Below are 18158 nucleotides of genomic sequence, written 5' to 3'. Positions count from 1 at the left end.
TAATAAAATATGAGTCTAAGGGAGATACATTTGGATAGATTTGTTTTCCTATAAGCTTGGAAATAAAATTAAGAGTAATCCTGATGGAGAGATAACTGCCCACAGCAGAGCAGGCCCAGGGCTTTATCATGAAGATAGACTTGCCTACTTCAGGCTCCCTCTGTGGCTGAATTTTTCTACTCAGTGATAACCACTTTTCCAATAGTGTTTATATATGACTCTTTATTTTTACCTTCCTACCAAAACCTATTTGCAGAACTTTTGTTTATACTAATGTGTAAATGTCTGATTTATGTTTAAAGGGTCTCCCTTCTGAAGGAAATATGTAATTTTAAAACTCCAAATATTCAATCATGCCCTCTGTGCTGAGGAACACAACAGACCATTTCACTTGGATGTCCAAGTTACTTCAAAATCAGCAAGCAAAATCTAAACCCGTTATTATCATATCTCCAATTGGTCAAGTATCTCCCCATTCTAATTTTCCTAACTGTGCTTGTCATCCATGTTTCTCTGGCACCTGATCCCATCTGCTAATATAGGTCTCAGTCGCTCATAGAGTCCTCCAACTCCAAGTACTTCTGGGGAATTCCAGAGATTATGTCTTATCAGTTCTTGGAGCATGAGGCTGAGAGGTCACATCTGAGATGTCACATGGCATCTGCCATTTTTATCTTCTGCTGCTGCTCCAACCCCTTCCATCAGAGGCACCTCATCCTTGCCATACAAGCACCATCTTGTTACGGAGCACCAATCCCTCTGTATCATTCCTTTACCAAATGGCACTCTGCTCTTGACGGATACTTATGTGTCCTCTGGACACGGCGGCCCACCCAGGCATCTTTGTTGGCCCACGGAGGACTCAGAGGGCCAGAGCTGTGTGCTGTTCTAGGTTGAAGTGGGAGAGTTCTCTTTCCCCTTCTCATGTGCTACACTGTTATGGAAGTCTCAAATCAGTCCTGCCTTCCTCCCCACACCCCATGGAAGGAAATCCAGAATTAAATCCAAGAATCTTATCTGAACAAGACCTTCTACCTGGAAGGACCACCAAACAAAGTGCCTGCCTTTCATAAAAGGAAATATCACCAAATCACCATTTTTAATCCTGATGAACAAATCATTCAAGCTCTGCTGTATGTCACCTAGAGCAAAATCACACTGGAGACTGCTTTTATAGCTCAACCTGTAGTGACCGGACCCACCCCAGCAAAACCTCAAATTGTCCTGGCTGCCAGAGGCCAGAGAAATTAATCCCACTTTGCTTTAGATAACCCAAGTGCAGGGCAGGTATCAGAACAGGACAGAATGCTGCAAAGCTCCTTACCATAATAAAGCAGCAAAGGTATTCCCAAAAGTCAATTAACAGACAACTGTGTCAATTAATTTTTTTTTAAATCCATGTATTAGCATGCTGGGAAGCTATACTCCTTGTTGATCTGAATGGATTTGGGGGTTTTGTCTTTTGTTTTTTCTCCCCTGACTTTAATCCTGGGCAACCCTCTAAGTATTGCTTTTTCAAAAGATTATTCTCTAGTAGCACTTTAAAAAAAACAGCATCACATTTTTTACTCAGTCCAAAGAAGCAACAAAAATCTGTTGATTTCATTGACACCTCCTGGGGCTCTAAAGAGTCTAAAAATATTGAATGCAAGCCCTATGTGGTCCTGCTACCGGGTATTATGATCTCTTGGAAGCATTTCTTTATCTTCACTTCCTCATTGTCCCCACTACCCAGTTCCCATGCACACTTTCATTCTGGGATTTCCAGTCCCACTCTTCTTCACCCTATTAATTGCTCCTTTCTCTGTAGACAGGGTTTGCAATGAATTTTCCTAAACAGCTTTCATGCTTTTGTTTCATTTACTATTTTCAGGAGGAAAACAGATGAATATTTGGAATTACCTAGCATGTCTTAGGAAATTTTTTAAAAAGTGCAACCCCCAGGTAGTGCTATTTCTCCAAGATCCCACCCAGCAGGACACCAGATGAAACAGCTAAATCCATTTCCCTGCCCTGACACTCAAAAGCTGACAACCCACCACACTGAGGCGGGGCCCAGGCAGCAGCAGACTAACACAGCCCCCAGGGAGAATTCCTCAAGCAGAAAGATGCACCTGGCACTCTGTGAGTCTTGAAGAAGGGCATCCTGACATGGTTCTGTCCTTGGCAGAAGATGAAAGTCTAGCTGGAGAAGTAAAACCCACAGACAGGAAACAGGGAGGGAACAAGGAAGTAGCTGCTAAGCTCCTGGGGGCTGATTCTTGGAGAAGTGAAGGCGGGTCGGAGGTGGCATCTGGAGGAGGTGAGACTTCAGCTGGTCCTTGAATGAGCAGGATTAAAAACAGGCAGAGGGGAACAGGAAACATCTTGGGTAGTGGGTGAGCAATTAGAGAAATGTTAGAAAGGAGGCTGGGATAAGGGGTGGGGAAGGGGAGGCAGAATCGGGGCCAAGAAGGCAGAAGCCAACCTGCTCAAGGGAGGAGAGAAAGGTTTATCAACTGCGCGGTTTGCACAGGTGATGGCAGATGTAAGAAACCACAAGGGTGGCGAGGTCTCCTTGGACCCGCAATGGTGGGGAGCTGTTGTAAGCCCTGACCCTAGAGGAACAAGGGGAGAGAGTCCATACCTGGACCCAGAGAGGGCAACTCTCTGCAGGGGGCCACCCGGTGGCACCTGCAGTCTTTGTAGGGGGAGCCAGTCCCGCCCCAAGAGATCCCCCAGGGAGGGAGCCGGGGAAGGCTCAACCTGACCAATTGCCACCTGCCATGCTCCAGTCTCGTGCTGAGCACTGGCTGAGACCACACAGGTACCAGAGAACCCGCCGGTGGCTCTAAAGATAACCAGCAGACACCTGGATGGAGGAGAGCAGAGAGCAACTCAGGAGGGGCACAGGGGAGAGAGCCAGCAAAGAATCACCTGGAAGCAGTGGCACCAAGTCATGTAGCAACTTAGGTTGGACATGATGGGCATTTAGGCTAAATGTAGTGGATGAGGCTTCCTGAACAGGTGAACTGCAATTGATCTTCTTGTCCCCCAGGTCTCTGTTCAGATATTAAATGAGCCCCCCAAACCCCAAACACATTCTAACACATCAACCCTGTTTTATTTCCCTCGCAGCTCTCATCTGAAATTATCCTGTTCCCTTTGTGGTCTTTTATTGTCTTCCCCCGGGAGAGTCAACTTTCCTGAGAACTTCTCTTGTTTGTCACTGTTCTCCCAGCGCTGAGAACAATGCCTGCCGGGGTCCCCACCTGCTGAAACCTAGACAATGATCACTCATGAACAAGAACAAAACATACAAACCCAAGACATAAACTGTGCTAAAAGCAAACTCCAGTCTACGAAGGAGCTAGGGAGCAGGGCAGGAAATAGGAGGGAGAGTAGGGAAAACTTCATTCCTGCCAAATGTCACATGGTCAAGTGTTGTGCCCTGGTCACAGCAGGTGGCCAAAAAGTATGAGAGTTGGGGCTCTCTGTCACCTCCAAAGAGGTTTCTCTGCCACCCTTCATGGTGAGCTGAAGAGAGTCTCCAATCTGGCAGCCCAGCCACTAACTACATGGTCTCTCTCTCATCTGCTGAAGCACGGGGACAGCTCACAGAGCTCGGAGTGCCTTTCCGGGTGGAGAACCAAATCCAGCCATACATGGATTTATGCTGCACCCATTTCCTGGCGGGGGGTGGGGGAAGGTCTGTTCTGACATCAAACAGTCCGTCAGCGTCTCTGTTCCAGAAACTGCTGGCATGATGAGTGGGCCGCACAGAGGTAGCGAGGCAACGATCAGCTCATCTCTAATTATATGGGATTTACGATTAGGCAGCAAATTTATTTTGGAACACTGCAATAACAAGACACACAGCACTGGAGGACGAGGGGGCGGAGCTCTAGCTTGGCCTTTAGAATATAATAGTTTGTCATCGCCATGGAAACCAGCTCCCTGGGAGTTGGCAGGCACCTTATTCTATAATTATAAGAGATCTGATAAGGGCTGGGGGGGTGTGTGTGGTTTTTTTCTTTATAAATTGTATTCAGTGGCTGAAAATAGAAGAACCTGGAGAACAAAGCCTTTTATTAACCAGCATCTGCTAAGAGGCGGCTGCACTTTAGCTGCCTGGAGACGCTCTGCCTGCAAGCTCTGCAGATGTGCCCAGAATGCCAGGGGTTGGTCAGGACGCAAAGTGCCCTCAGAGGAGAGGGGTGTGTCCAGGCAAACCGGGTGGAAATGTGGCTTCAGGCTGAAAAGGCCCATTCGGGCTCGGTGGGATGGACTGTACCTGCTGTCTGAGGGCGGGCTGCCCATGCCACCCACCCCTGGAAAGCCTGCAGGTCTCCTCCCTCCCTCTTCCCACCTACCCCTCACTCCCAGACTTCACGTCCAAGTGCAATCACAGCCATCCCAACCATGGGGCTTGAGCTTCAGCAAATTTCTTAAGCTTTCTGAACCTCTGTTCTTTTGCAATGAAAATTGTTAAGAGGATTAAACAAAAGAATGACAATGAAGGGAACATGTTTGGCAAACTGTAAAGTCTGTCACACACAGCTAGACTCTCTGAAGAACGGACCCAATCACACTTTGGGACTTCCCTAGTGGTGCAGGGAGGAATCTGCCTGCCAATGCAGGGGACATGGGCTCAAGCCCTGGTCTGGGAAGGTCCCACGTGCCACAGAGCAGCTAAGCCCATGTGCCACAACTACTGAGCCCACATGCCACACTCCTGAAGCCTAGAGCCCGTGCTCCGCAACAAGAGAAGCCACCGCAATGAGAAGCCCGCGCACCACAACGAAGAGTAGCCCCCGCTCACCACAACTAGAGAAAGCCCGTGCAAAGCAACGAAGACACAACACAGCCAAAAATAAAACAAAAAATTAATTAATTAATTAATTAATTTAATTAAATAAAAATCAAACCCCCTATCTTCAAGTTGAATGATTTTGTCAATAATTCCATAGACGATATTAATAACAGGAATGCCCAATAATAATCATAATCATAATCTTAATCATAATCATACCTTCCATTTGTATATTATTTTATAGCTTAAAAGTGTTTTCACCCTATTTTATTGCGGTTGTATGTTGCCTTAATGGAGAGAGCCCTGCCTGTGTTGATTCATTTATAAGGAAGCCCAGGCAGTTTGGACAGCTTTTTTCTCAAAGGCCTTCCCTTTTTAAAATGGGTCATGGCCATTAAAAATGGAAGCCTAGCGGCTTCGAGTATGGCTGTCTATGTGAAGGGCACTGAGTCAATAAAATCACCAGGAGTTTTTTCTAAAGCTATTCAAACTCTAAAGAGTTCATCCAATTGCCCTCTAAAAGCAGGAAATGGGTGAGAATAATAGAGGAAAATGCTTTATTCAATTCATGACCATAGTCAGCCACTGTCCTGAATTCATATTCTTTAAAATCCAGAGATATATTTGGGGAGAACTATCACTCTTACACTGCTCCCCTACTGCATATAACTCCCATGGATCACCCATCAATTCTGGAAATAGGAGAAGAGTGTTCACTGCTCAGTATCTACCATCAGTTAGGGTTGTGTAACATTTCAAGTAATAGAATCCCAAATGAACAATGGCTAAAGTGAGATAAAAATGTAATTATCCCTCAAGTAAAGCTCCAGAGGTAGACAGCACAGGCTGGTACAGGGGCTCTGCTCATGTTGTCCTCAAGGACCCAGCTCACCACTCTGCCATCTTCATGGCCTGGCCTCATCCTCACGGTCCACCGGGGCAGCTAAAGCACTGGCTGTCACAACCACATTCCCCAGAGCTAGGTGGAGAAGGGACAAAGAATAGGGAGACAGAGAGTGCTAGTTGCCTGCCTTTTAAAGAAGATTGCTAGAAGCTTCCATACAACCATTCTGCTCATATAACCAACAAGGGAGGTTGGAAAATGAAGTCTTTATGCTTGGCCACTAGGTTCCCAGCTTAAAGTCTGGGGTTCTAGAAGCAGGGAAGGTGTATTTTAGGGAAAACCACACCCTGCACCCATGTCTTTTACACTTTGACTCTGCTTCCACATCACTTTTGCCAGGTGACACATTTGGAATCGTCCTCAAGTACAGGTTCAACTACATGGAGCCAGGAAGTTTCTGGAAGGCCTGCGCTAACCAGAGGCCCTGTGGTAAGTTACCCAACAAACACATCTCATGTTCCTGGATGTACAGCCACATTAAAGGCATGGAGGAGTAGCTCGAACCACACTCTTAGACTCGGGAGCTTACCTTCTTCTGTGGTTCTCCTCTTTATTTCTCATGAAAAGCCACTAAAACCCCAAAGCCCATGGTTGACAACAGCCAGAAACCCAACCCAACTGGTCTAAGCAAATACAGGGACTTACTAGAAAGATCATAGATGATCTCATAGATGTCTAGGACAGGAGAATGTGTCTGGACCTCCGGAGGACTAGGATCAGGCCCTGCAAAGCCACACAGTCTTCCGTTCTCTCGGCATGTGTATCTTTCTTGTTGATGGCCTGCTCTTTCCATGGAGAGGATAAGGGGGCTGCCAACAGCTTCTGAGCTTTCCATTTGGCCACTTCAGCAACCTAAGAGAGAGAGTGACCAGATGTTCCCTCTAGTTCAGAGTCAGGAAACACCAGGAAAAAATTCATTGGTCCGGCTTAGTCAGATGTTGACACTGGGATAATCAGGTGTGTCCAGGTGGGCAGGGCCAGCTGAACCACGTGGACAGGACGAGAGAAAGGTGGTTCCTGTAAACAGGTAGCTTACTGGATAGATTAACCAGTAAGTATCCATGGCAACAGTCATTTTCCAATGATCGATTTCCACAACACATCAGAATTCTCTGGGAAACAGCCACAGAGTAGTTGTCACTGAGTACTCTTTCATGTGGCTCTGCCCACCAGGTTTCCGGAGCCCCAAGGTGCGCCTTTTTTCCTCCTTCTTCCCTGAAGAAACAGGCTCTCTGCCCACAGCTCCAAAGGGCAGACAGGTGAACCCTTCCAGGCCTTGCCCAGTGAAGGGTACACCTCCAAATCAGTGGGGCATCAGACACCCAGGAAAGTATCAGACTAGATTATTTTGTCCCCCACCATAAATTTTAAAACAGACAACGGAAGGAAGCTTCTTAAAAAGTGAGCCCAAATACAATTACATCTACCCAGGAGGAAGTGGTCCCTGGCCACTTACACATCTCAGGATGTTTAAGCCCCTGAAGGTACTCTGAGAATCTTCTGCATTTCCACCTTACCATTCAACAGCTCAGAATCACCAGAAGCAGGTCAAATTAAACACCCACGAAAATTTTTTTTTTAATTTTTAATGTATCCCCTACCAGGAAAGATTGTCCCATAGCTGCTGTCTCGATATACTGCATTAAATGGGCACCCCTGAGGTCACGCTGGTCAGGATCATTTTTATTTATTTATTTTATTTATTTTTTTAGTAAATTTATTTATTTTTGGCTGCGTTGTGTCTTCATTGCTGTGCATGGGCTTCTCATTGCGGTGACTTCTCTTTGTTGCAGAGCAGGGGCTCTAGGCGCACAGGCTTCAGTAGTTGTGACATGTGGGCTCAGTAGTTGTGGCTCGCGGGCTCTAGAGTGTAGGCTCAGTAGTTGTGGTGCATGGGCTTAGCTGCTCCACGGCACATGGGATTTTCCCGGACCAGGGCTCGAACCCATGTCCCCCGCATTGGCAGGCAGATTCTTAACCACTGCACCACCAGAGAAGTCCCAGGATCATTTTTAGATAAGTTCTCAGCATCTCCTGTACACTTAGGATCTCATCTTGCATCATTTTTTCTTCAGCTTTTCTCAAGAGTGAGAAAAACAAAAAGACTAAACATACCAATTCAGTCACCAAAGCCTTCATCATGAAGCCATATTCATAGCTATTGCTAGACTATCCCTACTTTCCTCTCAGTGGCTCCCTTTAGATAAACTTTGCTGCTGTTCCTCAGACCACAGAACAGCAGTCTCCCAATAGACACCTCACTGTTACAGCAGCAAGAGAAAAGCAGAGGTTACCGGTGAGGCACTCACCTCTGTGCACTCCAGGAACTGAGCCCTGCCCTGGATGGCTCGCCCAGGCTGTGCAATGTGGTCTTCAGGGGCTAACCCAGGAGTCTTCCTCCACTGGGGAGTGTCATGGCTGTTAGCACCGTGGAAACAATACTGAATTGTAAAAGTTTAGGGTTCAAGCCACAGCTTCACGACTTTCCATGAGAACTAAAGTCACGTAACCTTTCTCATCCCTGCTGACCACTAAAAAAGGATAATACCTCCCTCAAGGATTAGATATTGGTATATGATAGTCCTTTGAACCTGTAGGTTTTTAACTGCAGATAAAATGAAGTGTGCTGAATTCTCTGGCAGCATAAACACAGGGATTAAAGACATAGCTGTTGAAATGAAGAAATGCATACCGGCAGATTATGCAAAGAGACAATAACAATTGCTAATGTCAGTAAAAACTGCAGATCAGTCATCAGAAATGGGGCCAGAGTAGGATCTCCATTTCCTTTCTTCTTTATTCTCTTCCTGGAGAAGCTCCTTCACTGAGCTCCTGCAAGGGCCGAGCCATCTCCATTTATGAATTAAACATGTACTTGTTTGTTTAAAAAAATGAAGGTGTGATATTAAAAAACCCATTACATCAATGCTGCTTACTCCTAATGTATAAATTCTCAAAATAAAATCCATTTCACTTCAGGTTTTTGAAAACCTGCTTTGTCTGCCTTACCTCTGGCCTTTGAAACCAACCTGACACATCTTTGAGCCAAGGACACACAACACTCAGGCGAGCTGCCGACACCCCATTCAGCCACAGGAAATACTCTGAATTTCTCTGTCTTTCACCTACTTTCTCTCCTCCAAATCTCATCCCTGCCTGTCAGTGATCTCCTGGCTCTTTAATTCCAAATTCAATCTTGCCTCTGGACTTGGAGACTTATTTATTCAGAATGTTTGGGTTCCTACCATGTGCCCGGCACTGTTTGTTCACCTTGAACAAAACCATCAAAAACTTGTGGCCTCCCGGGGCTCATAGTCCAGTTTAGTCCTGATTCCTCATGTTAGAATCTTAGTTTCCTCTAATGGGTTCTGACTTGTCTGGACCTGGCATGGTTTATCCCCTTGGGACTCAGATGTTAATTCCATCATCAAGAAAAGGAGAAATTGAACATAAATGTCACATGGAACTTTCTAGAAACCAGGTTCAATAAAACCCAATTATCTATAACTGGCACACAAACCCCCCAAACATAGGCATTTCAGTTCCCGTCAGCCTCTTTCCATGGACTCTCAACAGAAAATGGTCAAGGTAACCTCAGATCCTTTTGACATCCTCTTCTAGACTGAGACACTGGGCTGGATCCCTTTCCCTCGAAAACTGTCTTGGATGTGTTCATTATGCCACACAGGGCTGTTCTCTCTGGAACCATTTAAAAGGTTAAGGAAGAGAAAACAAAGTACCTTCTTCAAAACAGAAGTCCCAGGCTTCCCTGGTGGCGCAGTGGTTGAGAGTCCACCTGCTGATGCAGGGGACACGGGTTCGTGCCCCGGTCTGGGAAGATACCACATGCCGCAGAGCGGCTAGGCCCGTGAGCCATGGCCGCTGAGCCTGCGCGTCTGGAGCCTGTGCTCCGCAAGGGGAGAGGCCCACATACCGCAAAAAAAAAAACAAAAATGAAAAAAATAAAGTTCTAAGTAATTGAAACACCAAATTTACTTGTGTTCAATTTTTGGCAATTTTGATGCTTTACCTCTGTCCCTGAACGATACTTTGAGGTTAAAAAATAAATAGCTTCATTTCCAGTACCAGTTTGAAAATTAGCCACTAGGTGGTGGGTTTCGTTGGCTTGCTTTTTCATATACTTTAAAATGTTTTTGTTTGACACAGTGTAGAGTTTAAAAAGAGTAGCAAAGTTTTCAAGGTAAGTGCAGGCCAGCTAGTGACTCCAGATCTCAATGTCCCAACAGCATATCAAATACTTATAACGGGGCTTCCCTGGTTGCGCAGTGGTTAGGAATCCACCTGCCAACGCAGGGGACATGGGTTCGAGCCCTGGTCCGGGAAGATCCCACATGCAGCGGAGCAACTAAGCCCACGTGCCACAACTACTGAGCCTGCACTCTAGAGCCAGCGGGCCACAACTACTGAAGCCCGTGAGCCACAACTACTGCAGTCCACGCGCCTGGAGCCCGTGCTCTGCAACAAGAGAAGCCACCACAATGAGAAGCCCGCGCACTGCAATGAGGAGTAGCCCCTGCTTGCCACAACTACAGAAAGCCCACACGCAGCAATGAAGACCCAACTCAGCCAAAAATAAAATTAATTAATTAATTTTTTAAAAAAGTTATGACAGCCAAAAGATGCAAAGGTGCTATAAAACTGGAAACAAAGGAAATTAATAATCCAATGTTCTCCAGACAAAATTTACATTAACCAGAGCATAGGTGAAGCCCTGGAACAGAAGAGCAGAGAAAGGAAGTAAAAAGGAATTTATGTTACTCACCACCACCCCCGCCCCGCCCCCGCCATTTCCTTGCAAACCTCTACCTCAGAGACATTAGGCCTTTGCTGCCCATGAAGCTAGTAGCCACTTTCCTACTGTAAAGAAACCACTTTCTGAAATGACCATTGTTTGGTTCATACAGTAGCAGTCACTGGTGCTACCTACCAAGTATTTCTCTCTCTTTCCTGGGTGTATGATAGGATTGCACTTCCCCAATCCCTTGAGATTAGATATAGCAATATGAGTTGCTTTGGCCTGAGAAAAGTGATGTGTGCCACTTCTGGATGGAAACTTTAACACCCAGTGCACAAGTAACCACACTCCTTTTGCCTCAGCAAAGGTGACCAGAAGCTCTCCAGATAGTGGCTGCTCCAACAGTCTGGATCCTGGATGAACCCTGCTGCCCCATGATGAGTACTCAGCAGGAGTAGAAAACAAACCTACTGTGTTAACACAGTTGTTTGTTACTGCAGCGTGACCTCACCCATGCTGACTTCTATTCATCTACCCTAAAAAAGGGTTGTCAGATATTCCTTACAAATATCAGAATCTCAGTGGATGCAAGGGTGAAAAGTATGCATTTTATATATGGAATCTAAAAAAATGGTACTGATGAACCTAGTGGCAGGGCAGGAATAAAGACGGAGATGTAGAAGGGGAAGCTGGGATGAAATGAGAGACTAGCATTGACGTATATACACTACCAAATGTAAAATAGATAGCTAGTGGGAAGCTGCTGCATAGCACAGGGAGATCAACTCAATGCTTTGTGGTGACCTAGAGGGGTGGAATAGGGAGGGTGGGAGGGAGGCTCAAGAGGGAGGGGATATGGGGATATATGTATACTTATAGCTGATTCACTTTGTTATACAGCAGAAACTAACACAACATTGTAAAGCAATTATAATCCAAGAAAGATGTGAAAAAAATATGTATTTTGTTTAAGAAATCAAAAGCATTTATATTTTGTAATATTTACATTTTAAAAACTGTTCTTTTAACTATAATACTATATAGAGTAGGAGTTGGCAAATTTTTCTGTACAGGACCAGAGAGCAAATATCTTAGCCTTTGTGGGCCATATGGTCTTTGTCAAAAGTACTCAACCCTGCCAATGTCTCACAAAAGCAGTCATAGACAACATTGAAGTGAATGCCAATAGTTGTGTTTCAATAAGACTTCACTTACAAAAACACATGGTTGGCCACATTTGGTCCACGAGCCATGGTTCTGCCAACCCCTGATAGAGAGCATTGAAGAGGGAACAGAATCGACTTCTTACTGGCTTCTCCCATCATTCAGCTCCATTTATTGACTTACACATTGTTCATTACACTGAGAAATCTTTCTACAACTGCATTCAGGACAGGAATCAAAGCAGGAGAAGTTAATTTTCACAATTTTAGAGCTTCTATTAATTAAAAAACTGTGTGGCCCCACAGGGAAAGAAATGGTGTAGTTAAAGTAAGAACTTCATCATAAAGGGAATTAGGAAAGAGGCCTTCTTTTTTCCTATGTGAGAGTCGTTAAATTTTTCTGATTTCATCTATGGTTGGATATTTATTACTAGAAATGCAGCATGCACTGAGGCTACAAAAATGCAATATACAAACTATCCAAAGGAAACATTTCCCTGGCTACCTTGCATAAATATTTAAAACTTACTTATTTTTTAAATGTTCAATAAATATACTGGAAAACAATTGCTTGTACAATGCAGATGTAACCCTTTTTCAAAAAGCAGTATCTCATATCAAGGAATTAAATTTTCTCATAATGAAATAAAGGGCCAATTTACTTCTTATTTTGAGCAGTGACTATTATGACTACAGATATAAGTGAACAGAATAGACATGGTTCTGGAACTGTTGCCTATTGTAGGAGGGTGAATTACTGGCTCAGAGTTCTTTCTTTCTCCCTCATCCTGTCAACAGACTCCACAGTTTACCTCTCCATCCCATTGATGGTGGGCTCAGCCATGTGACTTGCTTTGGCCAATGGAATGTCGACAAAACAACAGTGTGGCATTTCAGAGCAGAGGCCTTTAATGACCTCTCATAAGTTTGCTTCCCTGTCTTGCACTTCTGCCATCTTCCATGAGGAAAACAGGTGATTTGCAGCTGCTCTCTGTGATGTCCAAAACAAGGAACAGACTTGAACCCAACTCTTAGCCTAAAGTTGAACCATTCCAACTAACCTGCAGATCTGTGGGTGAGGAAATTAATGTTTGTTGTTATACACAATTGAGATTCTGGAGTTGTTCGTTATGCAGTATTATCACATCAATAGTTGACTAATACAGCTATTATTGACCATTTTTTATTACTTAATCTGAAAAATGTTTTCACAATGCCATATGAAAAATTATAATTTGTAAATAAATAGTCATTAGTTCAGTAAAAATGTTTCAACTCGCTCAAGAAACTGAGCCATCAAGTGTGATTAAGCCTAATAATTTCACATTTTCAAAAACCTCTGAACTTTTCTAATTTTTAAATAGTGCAGCAAGATAGTATTTTTTCTTTTTAACATCTTTATTGGAGTATAATTGCTTTACAATGGTGTGTTAGTTTCTACTGTATAACAAAGTGAATCAGCTATACATATACATATATCCCTATATCTCCTCCCTCTTGCATCTCCCTCCCACCCTCCCTATTCCACCCCTTCCACAAAGCACTGAGCTGATCTCCCTGTGCTATGCGGCTGCTTCCCACTAGCTATCTAAGTCCATGCTATTCTCTCACTTCATCCCAGCTTACCTTTTCCCCTCCCTGTGGCCTCAACTCCATTCTCTACAACTGCATCTTTATTCCTGTCCTGCCCCTAAGTTCCTCAGAACCTTTTTTTTTGATTCCATATATATATATATGTATTAGCATACGGTATTTGTTTTTCTCTTTCTGACTTACTTCACTCTGTATGACAGACTCTAGGTCCACCCACCTACTACAAATAACTCAATTTCATTTCTTTTTATGGTTGAGTAATATTCTATTATATATATGTGCCACATCTTCTTTATCCATTCACCTGTCGATGGACACTTAGGTTGCTTCCATGTCCTGGCTATTGTAAATAGTGCTGCAATGAAACTGACAAAGGATTAATCTCCAAAATATACAAGGAACTCACGCAGCTCAATATCAAAAAAACAAACAACCCAATCCAAAAATGGACAGAAGAACTAAATAGACATTTCTCCAAAGAAGATATACAGATTGCCCACAAACACATGAAAGGATAGCATTTTGAAGTACTAACAAATGTATCCTCAACTATTCCCTGTGTTTCACTGAATTATTACCCCTAGGACATTTTCTCAGCCCAAGGGCTAGAAAAGAGACACCTATTACCTTAGGAAGGAATGTTTCCAATAATGGATTGCAAGCCATTAATGGATCACAAAATCAATTAAGTAGGTCTCAACCAATATATTTTAAACGAAAAATAGAATAGAAAACATCAGATTGTCTCATACATAAAAAGGTAAACATTGTGTCACAATTATATATGGGAAAAACAGAGACTGAAATGTGATGTCAAAATTACTAAAAATTGTATATGTATGGCTGATTAACTTTGTTATAAAGCAGAAACTAACACACCATTGTAGAGCAATTATACTCCAATAAAGATGCTAAAAAAAGAAATTATTAAAAATTTTTGAGAGCCACTGCCTTAAAGGAAGTTTATTTTAATAGAAACAGAGGAATCAAATATTTGGCTCTAGTTCAATACTGGACCCTTCTACAAATTGTAATTAGCACTTTACTTTCTGCATCATTCTGAGACCATAACTACACATAATGTAAAATAGAAAAACATTATTTAAAAATGGAAAAGACCACAGCAAATTATATGCTAAACAGTGAATTACTGAAGTCGTTTCCACTAAAATCAGGACCAAGATAGGAATGTATACTATGACCACTACTTCTCAATAATGTTTAGAAACATTTAGCTAATGCACAAAAGCAAAATAAACAGAATATGAAAAAGAAGATAAATATCTTTTTTTCCTTATAGATGACATTATTAAATTCTTAGAGAACTTAAGATTTAATAAAACACAGAATTAATTTGGTAAAGAGGCTAATTACAAAATAAATTATATAAAATAACATCTTTTATCCAGATTCACAATAACCAATCAGAAATGTAAGTGAAAAAAATTCTAAGTTGTGATCAGAACTGTATAACATATAGGAAGAAGTGTGGTTTTTTTTTTTTTTTTTTGCGGTATGTGGGCCTCTCACTGTTGTGGCCTCTCCCGTTGCGGAGCACAGGCTCCGGATGCGCAGGCCCAGCGGCCATGGCTCACGGGCCCAGCCGCTCCGCGGCATATGGGATCCTCCCAGACCGGGGCACGAACCCGTATCCCCTGCATCGGCAGGCGGACTCTTAACCACTGCGCCACCAGGGAGGCCCGAAGTGTGGTTTTTTAAATATAAATTTATTTAGTTATTTATTTTTGGCTGTGTTGGGTCTTTGTTGCTGCATGCGAGCTTTCTCTAGCTGAGGTGAGCGGGGGCTACTCTTTGTTGTGGTGCACGGGCTTCTCATTGCTGTGGCTTCTCTTGTTGCAGAGCCTGGGCTCTAGGCGCACAGGCTTCAGTAGTTGTGGCACATGGGCTCAGTAGTTGTGGCTCGCGGGCTCTAAAGCACAGGCCTCAGTAGTTGTGGTGCACAGGCTTAGTTGCTCCACAGCATGTAGGATCTTCCCAGACCAGGGCTCAAACCCTTGTCACCTGCATTGGCAGGTGGATTCTTAACCACTGCACCACCAGGGAAGTTCCAAGAACAAGTATGTTTCTTTAAGCTATAGTATGTAAGTGAAAAGGCAAGCCACTGAGTAGGAAAAGCTATTTGCAAAGCAAATATCCAACAAAAAAACCCTTATATCCAGAATATATAAAAAATTCTTTCAAATCAATAACAAAAAGACAGACAATCCAGTTTTTTTTAAAGCAAAATATTTAAACCAGACACTTCATGAAAGAGGCTATCCCAAATCAATAAGCATATGAAAGATACTCAGCATCATTAGTCCCGATGAGATACGCTACGTACTCATCAGAATGGCTATCATTTTAACAACTGACAATGCTAAGTTGGCAAGAATGGAAACAAATGGAACTCTCACAGTGCTGGCAGTAGTGACAGTTGGTACTGGTACTTTGGAAAAAGTCTGGGATTCTCTGTGAGAGGTGAACATATGCATACATACATATTCCTGGCATATACTTAATGAAAATGTGTACATAAGTGTACCAACAGACAGGTATAAGCATGCTTTTTGTATCATTCATAGTAGCCCAAACTAGACACAACCCCCCAAATGTCCATCAAGAGTAGAATGGAGGGGTAGAAATGTAAAATGATTCAGCCACTGTAGAAAATGTTATGGTGATTCCTCAAAAAATTAAACATAGAATTATCTCAAGGTCCAGCAATTCCACTTCTGGATATATACTCAAAAGAATAGAAAGCAGAAATTTGAGTGGATATAGGTACACCCATGTTCCCATGAACAATATTCACAATAACCAAAGTGTGGAAGCAAGCCAAGTGTCCATTAATAGATGAATGGATAAACAAGATGCTGTATAGCTATACAGTAGAATATTATTCAGCCTTAAAAGGAAGGAAAGTCTGATACATACTACAACATATATGAACCTTGAAAACATTATGCTAAGTGAAATAAGCCAGACACAAAAGGACAAATATTATATGGTTCCACTTATATGAAGTCCCTATAGTAGTCAAACTCACAGAGGCAGAAAGTAGAACAGTGGTTGGCAGGGGTTGGGGAAAGGGGGAATGGGGAATTATTGTTTAATGGGTATGGAGTTTCAGTTTAGGATGATGAAAATTTCTGGAGATAGATGGTGGTGATGGTTGCACAACAGTATAAATGTGCTTAATGCCACTGAACTGTACACTTTAAAATGATTAAAATGGTAAATTTTATGTTATGTATATTTTACCACAATAAAAAATTTTAAGAGTAAAATTGATAAATTGTGATATATTCATAGAGTGAAAGACAGCCTCTTCAATAAATGGTGTTGGGAAAACTGAACAGCTACATGCAAAAGAATCAAACTGGATTACTCTCTCACACCATACACAAAAATAAATTCAAAATGGATCAAAGACTTAATTGTAAGACCTGAACCATAAAACTTCTAGAAGAAACCATAGAGAGTATGCTCTTTGACATCAGTCTTAGTAATATTTTTTTGACTATGTCTCCTCAATCAAGGAAAACAAAAGCAAAGTAAACAAATGGGACTACATCAAAGTAAAAAGCTTTTGCAGAGTGAAGGAAGCTATCAACAAAACAACAAGGCCCCCTACTGAATGGGAGAAGATATTTGCAAACAATATATCCAATAAAGGGTTAATATCCAAAATATACAAAGAACTCATTCAGCTCAACATCAAAAAAACAAACAACCCAATTAAAAATGGGCAGTGGATCTGAATAGACATTTTTTCAAAGAAGACATACAGATGGCTAACAGGCACATGAAAAGATGCTCAACATCACTAATCATCAGGGAAATGCCAATCAAAACCACAATGAGATATCATCTCACACCTGTCAGAATGGCTATCATCAAAGAGACAACAAATAACAAATGTTGGTAAGGATGTGGAGAAAAGGGAAACGTTGTGCACTGTTGGTGGAAATTAAATTGGTACAGCCACTAAGGAAAAGAGTATGGAGATCGCTCAAATAATTAAAAATATAACTACTATATGATCCAGCAATTCCATTTCTAGGTATTTACCCAAAGAAAACAAAAACATGAATTAGAAAAGATACGTGCACCCCTAAGTTCATTGCAGCATTATTTACAATAGCCAAGGTATGGAAGCTACTTAAGTTCCCGTCAATAGGTGAATGGCTAAAGAAGATGTGGTATATGTATACAATGGAATATTACTCAGCCATAAAAAAAGAATGAAATCTTGCCATTTGTGATAACATGGATGGACCTAGAGGATAGTATGCTAAGTGAGTAAGTCAGACAGAGAAAAACAAATACTGTATGATTTCACTTATATGCGGAATCTAAAAAACAAATGAACAAAGGTAAAAAAACAGAAATAGAGTTACAGATACAGAGAACAAACAGGTGGTTGTCAGAGGGGAGAGGGGTGAGGGGAGGAAAGAAATAGTTGTGGGAGACTAACAGGTACAAAGTTCCAGTTGCAAAATAAATGGGTCATGGGTATGAAATGTACAGTGTAGAAAATATAGTCAATAACTAAGTAATATCCTAGTATGGAGACATAATGTAGCTAGAATTATCATGGTGATCATTTTGAAATATATAGAAATATCCAACTACTATGTTGTGTAACAGGAACTAACATAGGGTTGTAGGTCAATTATACTTCAAAAACAAACAAACTCATAGAAAAAGAGATCAGATTTGCGGTTACCAGAGGCGGGGTGTGGGGGAGAGGGAACTGGATGAAGGCAGTCAAAGGTACAAATTTCCTGTTATCAGATAAATAAGTATTAAAGATGTAATATACAGGCTTCCCTGGTGGCGCAGTGGTTGAGAGTCCACCTGCTGATGCAGGGGACACGGGTTCGTGCCGCGGTCTGGGAAGATCCCACATGCCGCAGAGCGGCTGGGCCCATGAGCCATGGCTGC

General features: G+C 42.5%; 1 pseudogene; it reads left to right on the top strand.

Annotated features, from left to right (window-relative positions):
• Positions 1-2151: 2151 nt before the first annotated feature.
• LOC132491623 (serine/threonine-protein kinase 33-like) overlaps positions 2152-18158 on the top strand; it is a 48278-nt pseudogene continuing 32271 nt past the window's right edge.

The sequence above is a fragment of the Mesoplodon densirostris genome, chromosome 6 (genome assembly GCF_025265405.1).
Source record: "Mesoplodon densirostris isolate mMesDen1 chromosome 6, mMesDen1 primary haplotype, whole genome shotgun sequence".
Classification (NCBI taxonomy): domain Eukaryota; kingdom Metazoa; phylum Chordata; class Mammalia; order Artiodactyla; family Ziphiidae; genus Mesoplodon; species Mesoplodon densirostris.
Note: the sequence above shows the minus strand (reverse complement) of the source record. Positions and strands in the feature narration are given on the sequence as shown.